The following is a 14,463-nucleotide window of genomic DNA, read 5'->3' as shown; positions in this document are numbered from 1 at the left end:
TTTAACATCTGGTATAATTTTGAAGGAAAGGGCTACTTGCCGATAGGAAGAAACACAAATTTGTTATAATTAAGAAAATAATATGACGAATGAGTGAATAATGGAATTTGTAGTTCTAAAAAAATGTTCGATTCGTATTTTATCAAAATCAGGAAGTGTTAAATTGTTTGTGTAGATTTTTCATATTGTAAATAATTTAATATTTTAATTTTCATAGTTTTAATTCTAGTTTGGTATTTTGGAATATATTTTGGTGTTCTAAATTATGCTAGAAATATGTTCAGAAACCTCTGGAACATAAAGATATGCAAAAATTTTCATTCTCGATTTTTTTTTGCTATTGCTATAACTTGCCTTAAGGGAAGTTAAAAAGTTCAAAATTTTTAATATAAAAATAAACATTTAATTCTCGGTATGGTAAGTTCCAGCAATTTGTCTTAAGACACGACGCTATACACACTAGTTAAATCATTTTTAACGTTTCTGAACCAATTTTCGATTCAGTTTTGCCCCCCATATTGGAGTCAATTTTGAAAATTAAATTTTTGGATGAATTTTGACTTTATTAATTTAAACATATTTAAAGGAATTTTGAATTTTTTATTCAAATCTAATATTCTTAAACTAATTGTGAAGCTTTGGAACAAATTTTGATTTTTTTTAAAACAATTTTGAAAATCCTGAATAGCCTTTATTTATACAAAATTATTTAATAAAATTACGACTTGGTTTGCTTGTCAGTAGAGTCGCTTTTACTATTTCTACTAATTTGTTAGAACGAAAATTTTATTATATTATTAATATTTGATCTTCAGTAGAGTCCTTTTCGTCTTTTTAGTTTAGTTTGTTCATTAGTAGGGTCCTTTTAGCCTTTCATTAGTTTGCTCGTTAGTAGAGTTTCTTTTTGATTCTTTTTCCTTTTTACTTTTTTTCTTTTCTTTTAGTTTGCTAGTCAGTGGAGTTCCTTTATTTTCTTATCTCAGGTTGCTCGTCAGTAGAGTTCCTTTTTGAATTTTCTGGTTTGTTCGTCAGTAGAGTTCTTTTATCTATTTTTTGGTTTGCTCATCAGAAAAGTTCATTCTTAATCTTTTTTTAATTTGGTCGTTTGTAGATTTTTAACTTCCCGTAGGGCAAGTTATAGTAATCGCAAAAAAATCGAAAATGAAAATTTTTGCATTTCTCGACGTTTCAAAGGCTTCTGAATATTTTGGCATACCTTAGAAAAAATGGATGTATGGTGTGTTGTGTGTGTGTGTGTGTGGTGTGTGTGTGTGTGTATGTATGTTGTTTGGGGTGTATGTATGTGCGGATACAAATTTCGTCGACGATTTCGGGAACACCGATCAACCGATTTGAATAATTCAAAGAACATTCGATTCGTATTGATAAGGAGACGTGCTGATTAGTTTTTGGTAAAGGCAGGTCTAGCCGTTCCGAAGATACGGGGCAAAAAGTGCCAAAAACGGTAACTCAGTTTTAAGAAAACGGAGCGTCCGATTTTAATAATTCAAAAAACAATTCACTTGTATTGACAAGGTGAAAACCGATCAAATTTTCATAAAGGCAGGTCTAGCGGTTTCGGAGATCGAATGAAAAAGTAAAAAAAAAATGCCATTTGGCGGTCAAAAATGATCATTAGACATATGCACATCAAATTATCAGATATTTTTTAGAGATTTTACAATAAGTATAAATTTGGTTTACATTCCTATGGGTTCCGTACCAATGTTTACGCGTTAGAGGCGACGCGGCGCTTACGCGTTTGATAGTTTGTCTTTATGAAGTTAAAGCAGTACGATGCTTTGAAAAAAGTTTAGATCTTCAAAATATGTCAAAATAAAGAAAAAAAATTTTTAAAAAAAAAAATATTAAAAAAAAATATATATATATTTTTTTTCAAAAAAGTAATTTTTGTCCAATTTATAGTTTCTCAAAAATCTTATTTTTTCTAAGTAAAATTTTTTTCAAAAATGATAATTGTTTTTAAAAAAATGATAATTTTTGGTACGGGAAGTTCCAGCAATTTGCCTTAAGGCACGATGCCTTAATTGCCTTAAGACAGAATTCCACTTACAGCTAGTTTTCAATTTTTTTTGGTTCGCAATATTTATTCAGTTTGCTTGTCAGTAGAGTCCTTTTGTTTTTTATTCTAGTTTGCTCGTCAGTAGGTTCGCTGTTACTATTTCTACAAGTTTGTCAAAACGAAAGATTTCATTATATTTTTAATATTTGCTCGTCAGTAGAGATTCTTTCTGATCTTTTTTGGTTTGCTCATCAGTAGAGTTCCTTTTTTATCTTCAAATTTTTAGTTTGGTAGGCAGTATAATTCTTTGTGCCTTTTTTTAAATTTTGGGTACAATTTTTTGTCCACATATTTAGGCGCACGGATCAACCAATTTGAAAGATTTAAAAAACTTTTGGAAAGAGAATTTTTATTTTTAACTTCCAAAATTTCTTTTTTTGGATATTGAAAATAATTCAGATTTTAATTTTAATACTAGCTAAAGTTCTAAAGTTCATTTAAATAAATAATTTTAACTTTGTAATTCAGTTTATATAATTTTTATAAATATGAGATAAGGTCCTTCATTCTAACTTTGCTTAATTAAGTTTTATATATTTCTTTTCATGTAAATTTATATGAAAGTCGTCGTCCAATTTATAAGCTCTTATATTTCGTCTATAAATCACGAATAATAAAGTAGATAATTTATATGAAAACATTTAATACTTCATTACGGTACGGAAAGTTCCAGCAATTTGCCTTAGCATGATGTCATACACCACTAGTTTTCAAAATTCAATTCGAACTTTTAATATCCTTGTAATACCTATGACACAATTCAAAAGTTTATTAGAGTAATTTAAGAACCTTAAACTAAATCTCTCTTTTCTGAAACACACAAAACCTAACCTCCAAAAGGCACAAACGTTAAGATAATAACTTAATGGTTTGACTTCACAAAAGTGACATCAATTAGATGCATGTATGATAAAATTGATATTTGACTATTGTACCATTTGAAGATTAGGTTTTATGTGTAAAGCACTCGACCATTTTAACATGACATTTTTATTTCTGCCAAAAATTGATCCCTGACTGAATAGCTCTAATAATTTATCAAAATGTGCCCTAGGTATTACAGGAAAATTAAAAATTCAAATTTTCAATTGAATTTTCGGTATTTGTTTTTAATCCGAATCCGCATACAAAATAATTATCTCCGCACAATAGAGAGGGCGATAATCTTTTTCATCTATTATTATCTTTCTTTATTCGCTAATTCGGCTTTTGTCGTTTTTTAATTCGATCATTCGAAATCACGAAAGTGAGAAAATTCAATTTATTCCGTTTCTTTTTCACAAAGGATCAAAAATCGCGATTTTAATAGAAAAGTGTCGAATTTTCATTCTTAATTTTCACCGAGGCGGAAAAAAGTCATTTGAGAAAACGAGGAAATTCAATTATATATTTATTTGTATGATAAAGTTCGTGTCACGATGTTACTAAATTACTAAACCGAAATAAAGGATAAGTAGTTGTGTATGGCATTGTGCCTTAAGGCAAATTGCTGGAACTTCCCGTACCGTAATATGATATTTGAGGAATATTAAACGTTTTCAAATATATTATTACAAATACTCTGTAACTTACATTATTTTTGCATTATCTTGTTTGTTATATCTGAGCAAATCAAATGTAAATCAAAAATCAATTTATCTCCAGAACATTTTGAACAATCTTCAATTCATTTCGAATTCAATTTCAAAAAAAAAAATAGTTGCCTAATTTGCACAAAATTGAAAAAGTGCTCCCGTACAGTCACAGTCTAAACGCATTTGCAAACAATTCTGTGCGATATTTTCACTTATACTGTGCTTAGCTTGGCGGCATTTTCACGTTTTTCAATAGTTTATTATTAATGATTACGGCTTGCTTATGAATAAATAAATAAATACCATTTTTAAGTGAAAATTAGAAAAATTAACCAAGCTAAGCACAGTCTCGGTGACAACCCGGTACAAATGTTTTCGCCAGTGCGTTTAGAATGTAACTTCACCGGAGTACTTTTTCAATTTTGTGAAAATTATTGGAAAAAAAGAAAATCCTGTCTCTGTACAGTCTAAGTAACAACAACCTGGTACAAATGTTTTCACGAGTGCGGTTTAGATTGTTACTTTACCAGAGCACTTTTTCAATTTTGTGAAGATTATTGAAAAAAAAAGAAAATCCTGTCTATGTACAGTCTAAGTAACAACCTGATACAAATGTTTTCGCAAGTACGTTTAGATTGTGAGTTTACGGGAGCACTTTTTCAATTTTGTGAAAATTATAGAAAAAAAAGAAAATCCTGTCTCTGTACAGTCTAAGTAACAACCTAGTACAAATGTTTTCGCAAGTGCGTTTAGAATGTGACTTTACAAGAGCACTTTTTCAATTTTGTGAAAATTATTGAAAAAAAAAAGAAAATCCTGTCTATGTACAGTCTAAGTAATAACCTGGTACAAATGTTTTCACGAGTGCGTTTAGATTGTTACTTCACCGGAGCACTTTTCAAATTTTATGTAAATTATTATAGAAATGTATATATGAGTTTTTAAAAAAATCGAAAAATGACCCTTGCTAGGCACAGTCTAAGTGACAACGCAGTACAAATGTTTTCATGAGTGTGTTTAGAATGTGACTGTATGGATGCACTTTTCCAATTTTGAGACAATTAATTATTGAAAAAAATGAAAAATGAGGCAGACTAAGCACAGTCTAAGTAACAACCCGTTTCAAATATATTTGCGGGTGCGTTTAGACTGTTACTGTGCCGGAGCAATTTTCAAATTTTATATATATTACTATAGAAATGCCATTTTTAATTTAAAAAAAAAATCGAAAAATGATTCTAACTAGGCACAGTCTAAATGACAACCTAGTACAAATTTATTTGGAAGGGTGTTTAGATTGTTACGGTACTGGAGCGATTTTCAAATTTTATGTAAATTATTTATAAAAATTACATTTTCAAAAAAAAATAGTTGCCTAATTTTCACCAAAATTGAAAAAGTGCTCCCGCATAGTCACAGTCTAAACGCACTTGCAAATAATTCTGTTCGACATTTTCACTTATACTGTGCTTAGCTTGGGGGCATTTTAACATTTTCACATTTTTCAATAGTTTTCGTTGTCACAAAATTGGAAAAGTGCTCTAGTACTACATGAACAGTCTAAACGCACTCAGGTAAATATTTGTACCAGAGTGGCGCTTAGACTGTGCTTAGCCTGGGTATTTTTTCAATTTTTTGAATTTTTAATCCAAAATTACTAAAAAGATGTAATAATTTTTTATCCTCAAAAGCATTACAAGCAGAAAGTTTTTTGAATCATTCAAATCGGACGCTTAGTTCACTCAAAAACTGCCATTTTTGCACATTTAGCTCTGTATCTTCAAAATGATTGGACCTGCCATTGCCAAAAACTAATCACCTCTTCTCCCCATCATTACAAATCGAATGTCTTTTGAATCGTTGAAATCGGATGCTCTGTTCTCTCAAAAACTATTTCTATTTTCCGCACTCTTTGCTCGGTATCTCCGTAACGGCAGGGCCTGCCTTTGCCAAAAACTAATCAGCACATATCCCTATCAATAGGAATCGAATGTTTTTTAAACCATTCAAATCGGTTGATCCGTGCGCTTGAAAACGTGGACGAAAATGTGTATCCGCACACACACACATTAAATTTTAAGTTCAGAAACCTCTGAAACGTGAAGATATGCAAATATTTTCAATTTCGATTTAATGCGAAAAAAATATTTTTATAAAAATTGTCAAAGAAATATGTTGAATATTGAATTTTAGACGTTTTAGCACTATATGTGTGTCATCATCAAGCAAGTTCTAAATAAAAATGGCACAATAAAAAAAATCATAAAACGATTACTACTCGACTTTATTTTATTCTGTACGTTTCGACACTGTATGTATGCCATCATTCCGCAAATTCAAATCAGATGACAACAAAGAGAGTTCTCCCTTAGTGTTTTAGATCATTATTCACTTTGCTCGTCAGTAGAGTCCCAAGTTGTCTATTTAATTTGCTCGTCAGTAGAGTCCCTTCCTAACCTCCAAAAATATCATTGAATCTTTTAAAACAAAAACTTTTCAAAATAATGAATGACATTTTGCGGACATATTTTTCTCTCATTTATTTTTACGATTTTTTAAGTCGTCCTTAAAGTGCATTTTGGGTTTAACGACACGTTAACCCAAATTGTCGCCGAAACGTACGACGATTTGCATATTTTAATATCAAATACAAAAATGTATATATATGTATATATATATATATATATATATATATATATATATATATATATACAATTGAAGATGAAATCCGAAACTATAATGTCGTCGAGAGCTTTTTAAAATCAATCTCGTTTAAAAAGTTTTCCGTCGAATCGGATGCAATTTTATTTGCATAATGCAGAATGCAAATGCAAATGTCTACTTGAGAAAAATATATTTATTTATTTTAGAAAAGTTTTGATTTCAATAGCTTTATTATTTAGATGTTAGTAAATGACGTGGTGTTACCAGATGTGCACTGAGAGTTTAAAATATAAATGAAAAGTGATAAAAGATTAAGTAATTGTTTTGAAATAATTTTGTTTTAAGAGGTTTAAATTTTTATACAGAGATTTGTAGATAATTTAATTAGCTTTCTAATGATATATAATAATGTTAATATATTTAATTAAATTTAAACAAAATAAATATAAATACGAGTATAAACCGAGAACATTTATTTATAACTTGACTTATTTTAAAATTCGCGCTGTCAAGCGTCCATATTGGATTTGCAACTGTCAAGTAGACATTTTGAATCTGCAACTGTCAACACAAATAAATTCAAATTTCAAAGCCTAATGAATGAATTTCAAAGTTTAACGAATTATTTTTGCACATTTTTGTTCCAAGACTTACAAATTGTTATATGCAGATTTATAGATAATTTTATCTACTTTCCAACGATATATCATAATAAATAACAATAAAGATGAATTTGGATACAATCATGCTAAATATAAAAAAATGTAACCAATGAAATCCGCCAATGGCTAACTAAATTTTAAATTTCACACTTTTTTATATTTAATTTTGTTCAAAAAGTTTATAAACGTTATGCACAGATTTGTAGGTAATTTCATCAAGTTTTAGAAAAGATATAATTGATATTTTTAAATTTATTTATAATAAAATAAACGTGCGTATAAAAAAGTGCAACCGCTGAAACTAAATATATAAAAACCCACTTTATTTTGTTAATACACTTTAAAAATATTTTGTGATAAATTTTGTTCAGAACGTAATAAATTCTTATACATCAAGTTGTATATAATTTTATTAGCATGTTAGCGATATATAACATTGTATATGTTGTATAACAAATTTTAGCAATATAAACGTATATTTCTAAAAAATGGAACCAATGGCTAACTGAATTTTAAACTTTACATATTTTTCCTAATTAATTTTGTTTGACAAGTTTTCAAACGTTATATACACATTTGTAGATAATTTTATTACCTTTCTAACAATATATAATACTATTGTTATATTTTAATTATTTATAATAAAATGAACGTGCAACCGATGAAACTACTTACATATGGAATGCATCAAAACGATTTGAATATAATTTGAATACAAAATTTTAAAATTACTGCATTTAATTTTGAACAATGTACCCAATACCCATGAAGTTGTACACGAGTTGGTACTGTCAACTCTTTTCCGACCGTTAACATTTGAATTTAAATTCACAATATAATAATTTAGTTTTTATCTTTAACTATAATGTTATTTAAATAACTATAAATGATGAAACTAACTTTAAATATAAGAGGACTTTACTAACAAACAAGACACACCGAAAATGGACCAAAATTTAGAAAAGGGACTCTACTGACGAGCAAACTGAAATTCGATATATGTCGAAAATGGTGAATTTATAAAATAGCAAAATAGTAAAGTGACATTTCCAAAAAAAGAACTAAATTCTGGCGTGCTTAAGAAATAAAAACCTAAAATGCACTTTAAAGACGACTTAAAAAATCGTAAAAGTAAATGAGAGAAAAATGTGTCCGCAAAACGCTATTCATTATTTTGAATAAAAGAAAAGTTAGATCATTATATATACATATTTGTTTTTCCAAAGGCAACCCAAAGGTTGGCTTATTCGTAATCAATAATAATGTTTCATTAGTAATTTCATACTTCTTGATATCAAGTTGTCCAAATTCAATTTTATTTTAATAATCGGATTCTACTCGAGAAGACCTTTCAAATGAAACCCTACATGCCATAAAAATAAACAATCAAAAGTTTTTGAAGTAAAACTTCTTAAGGTAAATTCATCACAAATCATAGAAAGTGTCTAATTTTAATAAAAGGTACAAACGTGTCTAATTGTAATAAAAGTCTAATTTTAATGATTCAAAAAGCATTTTATTCGTATTGACAAAATGAACAACTAGTGACATTTTTGATAAGGCAGGTCTAGCGGTTTTGGAGATCGTGTAAAATAAAATTTATTAAATTTTTAAACAAAAATTATTCAGTTTTCAAATAAAATTAATTTATTTATTGTTAGTAAATAAAGTAATAGCATACTGCTTGATATCAGGTTTGTCCGAGTCAGGTATCATATTTGGAAATCTGATTTGAATTATTTTATATTAATAATTGGATTCTACTCAAAAAGACCTTTCAAATGATACCCCACATGCCATATAAAATAACAATAGAAATTTTTTGAAGTAAAACTTCTTTAGGTTTGTAAACTAAAAATTCATAAAAAATTGAATAAACGTGTCTAATTTTTAATAAACAGCATAGTTGGTTTTCGTATTTGCTATAACTGTTAAAGGGCAAAGAAATTAGCAATCTGGAATATAAAAAAGAAACTCTACTGACGAGCAAGATAATATAGCAAACTGAAATAAAAGAGACTCTACTGAAAAAGCGAAAGCAAAAATAATAGAAAAAAGGGAATCTACTGACGAGCAAATCAAAATAAAAGGTAAACAAATAAAGAGAAGACTCTACAGACGAGCAAGTTAATTTTAAATTTTCTAATATAGAAAAGGAACTCTACTGAAGAACCAATTTATTAGAAATTTACAAAGATACAAAAAAGGACACTACTGACGAGCAAATTTATCAGAAATATACTAAAATAGGAATGGGACTCTACTGACGAGCAAATCGAAATAAAAAAGAAGTAAAAAGGGCCTCCACTGACGAGTAAAATAAAAAAAAAGGTAAAAGGACTCTACTGACGAGCAAAATTTAAAAAAAAATAAAAAAGGAACTCTACTCACAGACAACATTATAAAAAAAAGAAAGAGGGTCTCTTCTGACTACTAAAATAAAATATAAAAGAAAACTACTGACGCACAAATTAGAGTAGAATAATCAATGAAAAGGACTCTACTGACAAGCAAATCAAAATAAAAGGTAAATAAATAAGAAGAAGACTCAACTGACGAGCAAATTTATCAAAAATATACTAAAATAAGAATGGGACTCGACTGGCGAGCAAATTTATTAGAAATTGTACGAAGACAGAAAGGGATTCTACTGACGAGCAAATTCATAGGAATTATGTAAAACCAGAAGGATATTTACAGACGAGCAAATTTATTAAAAAATTTTGAAGATAGTCAGTAGAGTTGAAAGATATCAATTAGACATTACATAAACTAGTTTACAGTTAAAGTAAAATTAAGCAAAACTTCACTTATACTTTGTTAATTAATTAAACATAACCTCACTTTAACAAACTATATCCATATTTTAATACCAAACTTATAACCCTATGTCCTTTATTAAATCCTTTAAAATAATTCTATTCAGATCAATTAGCATCTATGCACGTAATTCTTTAAAATAATATTATTATTATAATTTAGAACAAAGAGCCCTTTCATGTCCTTTGACACTTTAGAAAAATAAACAAACAACTCGACTGACAGACAAACCGAAGGATTAATTTCGAAAATAAACATTAAAATTTACATAATGAATAATAAAGGATACTAATGGGACGGATAAATTTATTCTGTCTGTTATCTTATGGTAAGATAAAAGACCGAGGTACAAAATAACGCAATTATAAACATACTTTGAGGTTATGTTTATTTATATTCAACAGATTGTAAACAAAATGAGTAACTATTACTAAAATTAATCACTTTATGTAAAAAGAAACTCTACGGACGATCTATAAGAAAAATAAGATTGCTGTTATTTTAAAAATCAATTTGAAATTTATAAGTAATAAGACAACAGAAAGCTTATCCGAGAATATGAACATTCTACACAATTGCTGTACGATCAGGCGTATTTTACATGCAGTTATAAGATTCTTTATTGCTTTATTTATATATAAAATACGCCTGATCGTACAGGATATATTTACTAAATATTATTCGTTTACTGAATATTAAATTATTATAAAACCACAAAATAAATTACAAATGCAATTTGTTGCAAACTTTGCACACAATTGCAAATAATTGCGAAAACCACGCATTGCGGTTTTTTTCAATTTAAACTCTTTTAATAGGGGATGAATGGAAATTATACCAACCCCAAAACTATATATATATATATATATATATATATATATATATATATATATATACTGTATCTTATATTATTTTAATTTCTAGCACATCTCAGCTGCTTTTCGGCAATAATAATGTAGACATTACATTTTCCATATTCATAATCATGAATATAATATATTCTAATATTATCTAGGCTCATAAGTGAATTGAATTTTCTGCCAGATGACAGTTCTCATTTAACATGTGGTATTTTGCAATTTTTACCATTTATTTCTACAATATTACTATGTTTTTATTATCACAACAATCCTTAAAAATTCTCTTAACAAACTTCAGAAAGATTTATCAAAATTCGAATAATCGTTTAGAAAAAGTATTCTTTTATACATCATTACAGAGGAATTTTATATATAAGATACATATGTAAACTTTTCGAATATATATTTACAATACTCACCAATTTTTTTGTATTGTGATTCAGTAAAGTAAAGCAAAACACGACTGCATTAGTTAAAAAATAATAATTTCAGCCTCAAATGTTTTCAATGTCAAACTTTAAGCGTTTTTTTTTGCAATTTTTTCCATTTATTTCTACTATCTAACTATATTTCTATAATTCAAAAAATCCTTAACAATTCGCTTAACAAACTTCAGAAAGATTTATCAAAAACCGAATAATCGTTTAGGAGGAGTATTCTTTTATACATCATTACAGAGGAATTTTATATATAAGATACATATGTAAACTTTTCGAATATATATTTACATTACCCACCAATTTTTTTTTTTGTATTGTGATTCAGTAAAGTAAAACAAAACACGACTGCATTAATTAAAAAATAATATTTTCAATGTCAAACAATAAGCGTTTTTATAATTTTTTCTATTTATTTCTACAATCTAACTATATTTCTATAATTCTAAAAATCCTTAAAAATTCGCTTAACAAACTTCAGAAAGATTTATCAAATTCCGAATAATCGTTTGGGATGGGTATCTTTACATACATCATTACAGAAGAATTTTATATATATATAAGGTTATACGATTCTCAAGCGACCGAAATGAAATAAGATAAAAAAAGGGATTCTACTGACGGACAAGATAAAATTTGATAAAAAAGGGACTCTACTGACAAGCAAAATGAATCGAGATAAGAAACGAAATCTACTGACTAAAGGAGACTCTACTGACAAGCAAAATTAAAAGAGATAAAAAAGGGACTCTACTGACAAGCAAATGAAACAAGACTGAAAAATGGACTCTACTGACTGAAAGGGACGTTACTGACACACAAAATGAGAGGAGATAAAAAAGGACTCTACTGACAACCAAAATAAAACAAGTTCAAAAATAGAACTCTACTGATTAAAATAGATTATACTGACAAGCGAAATGAAAGGAGACAAAAAATGACTCTACCGACGACAAAAAAAAGAACAATGCTGACTAAAAGAGACTCTACTGACGAGTGAAATAAAACGAGATAAAAATAGGGATTCTACTGACGGACAAAATGAAACAAAACTAAAAAAAAAAACAATTTAACTGACTGAAATGGACTCTGCTGGCGAGCAAAATAAAACTAGATAAAAAAAGAGAATTCTACTGACCAAAAGGAACTCTACTGACGAGCAAAATAAAACGTGACAACAAGAGCACTCTACTGACCAGAAGCGTCTCTACTGACGGCCAAAATGAATCAACGAAAAAAGAACTCTACTAACGGACAAAGTAAAACGAGACTGTAAAATTAACTCTACTGACCAAAGGAACTCTACTGACGACCAAAAATGAAACGAGACAAAAAAACTCCACTGACCAAAGGAACTCTACTGACGACCAAAAATGAAACGAAACAAAAAAAAAACTCTACTGACCTAAAAGGAACCTACTGATGCGCAAAATGAATCGAGAGATAAAAAAAAACTCTAAAAGAGACCAAAAACTCTAAACGCTAAAAGGAACTCTACTGACGACTGAATGTAACCAGACGAAAAAACTCTACGGACTAAAAGGGACTCTAATGACGAGCAAGATGAAATGAGACAAAAAAAGAACTCTACTTACGAGCGAAATAAAAGGAGACAAAAAGGACTCTACTGACTGAAGGAGACTCTGCAGACGAGCTGACTAAAAGGAACTGTACTGACGACCAAAAATGAATCAAGATAAGAAATAAACTCTTCTGACCAAAAGTGACTCTACTGACGAGCAGAATAAAAAGAGATTATAGAAGACTCTACTGACTAAAATGGACTATACTGACGACCAAAATAAAACGTAACAATAAAAGAACTCTACTGACGGCTAAAATGAATCAATGAGACCAAATAGATAAATCTACTGACCAAAAAAGACTACTGACGAGCAAAATGAAACTAGATAAAAAAGAACTCTACTGACTAAAATGGACTTGCAATCGAAAAATGAATTCTGCTGATTAAAATGGACTCCACTGACAACCAAAATACAATGTGACAACAAAAGAACTCTACTAATGAGTAACATGAACCAACGAGACCAAAATGAAAAATTTACTGAACAAAATAGACTCTACTGACGAGCAAAATAAAATTAGATAAGAAAAAAGATCTTTACTGACTAAAATAGACTCTACTGACAACCCAAATGAAACGAGACAAAAACAGAACTCTACTGAGAATCAAAAATAAAACTAGACAAAAAAGACTCTAGTGACTAGAAGAAACTTTACTGACGAACAAAATTAATGGGAACCGAAAAATAAACTCTACTGACGAGCAAAATTGAAAGGAGATAAAAAAGGACTCTACTGACAACCAAAATAAAACAAGACTAAAAAAAAGAAGTCTGTTGGTAAAAAAAAACGCTACTAACGAGGAAAATGTAACGAGATAAAAAAAGAACTCTACTGACCGAAAAAAGAACTCTACTGACCAAAAGGGACTCTACTGACCAAAAGGGACTCCACTGACGAGCAAAAGGAAACAATACAAAGAAAAAAAACTACTGACGAGCGAAATTAAAGGTGATAAAAAAGGACTCTACTGACAACACAAAAGGAATTCTACTAAGTAAAATGGACTCTACTAACGAGCAAAATAAAAGGAGACAAAAAGGAGTCTACTGTCGACATAAAAATAAACTTTACATACTGAAAGAGACTCTACTGACGAGTGAAATGTAAGGAAACTGACCGACTAAAAGGGACTCTACCAACGAGTCACAAAAAAGAACTCTACTGACGACCAAAAATGAAAAGAGATAAAAAAAGAACTCTACTGACTAGAAGGGACTCTACTGACAACCAAAATGAAACGCAATAAAATTCTACTGACGCGAAAAATAAAACGAGACCAAAAATGAACCTTACTGACCAGCAAAATTAATTGAAACTGAAAAATGAACTCTACTGACGGGCAAAATTAAAAAAGACAGAAAAGGGACTCTACCGACGCACAAAATGAAACCGAAAAAGGACTTTACTGACTAAAATGGACTCTACTGACGAGCGAAAAAACGAGATAAAAAAAGGACTCGACTGACTAAAAGGGACTCTACTGACGACCAAAAATGAAACTAGACAAAAAAGGACTCTGATATTCTAAAAAAGGAGTCTAAATTTTCTAAAAATCTCCCAGAGTTAATAAATAATAATAATAATAATTAAACATAAAAAAATTAACAAAAACATTTTTTTAGAACATTCAAAAAAATATACACAAAATTCACACAAGAATCCCTTAAAAATCCTAAAAGAATCCCTTTAAAATCATATAACAATTTTAAAAAAAAATAAGAATGCTTTAAAAATCCTATAAAAATATTTTAAAATATAATTTTTTTTAAAAAAAAT

Source organism: Ctenocephalides felis, unplaced genomic scaffold, assembly GCF_003426905.1.
Source record: "Ctenocephalides felis isolate EL2017-DRISC unplaced genomic scaffold, ASM342690v1 CF-g0.4_SCAFFOLD_01886, whole genome shotgun sequence".
Lineage (NCBI taxonomy): Eukaryota > Metazoa > Arthropoda > Insecta > Siphonaptera > Pulicidae > Ctenocephalides > Ctenocephalides felis.
This window is presented reverse-complemented; position numbering follows the sequence as displayed.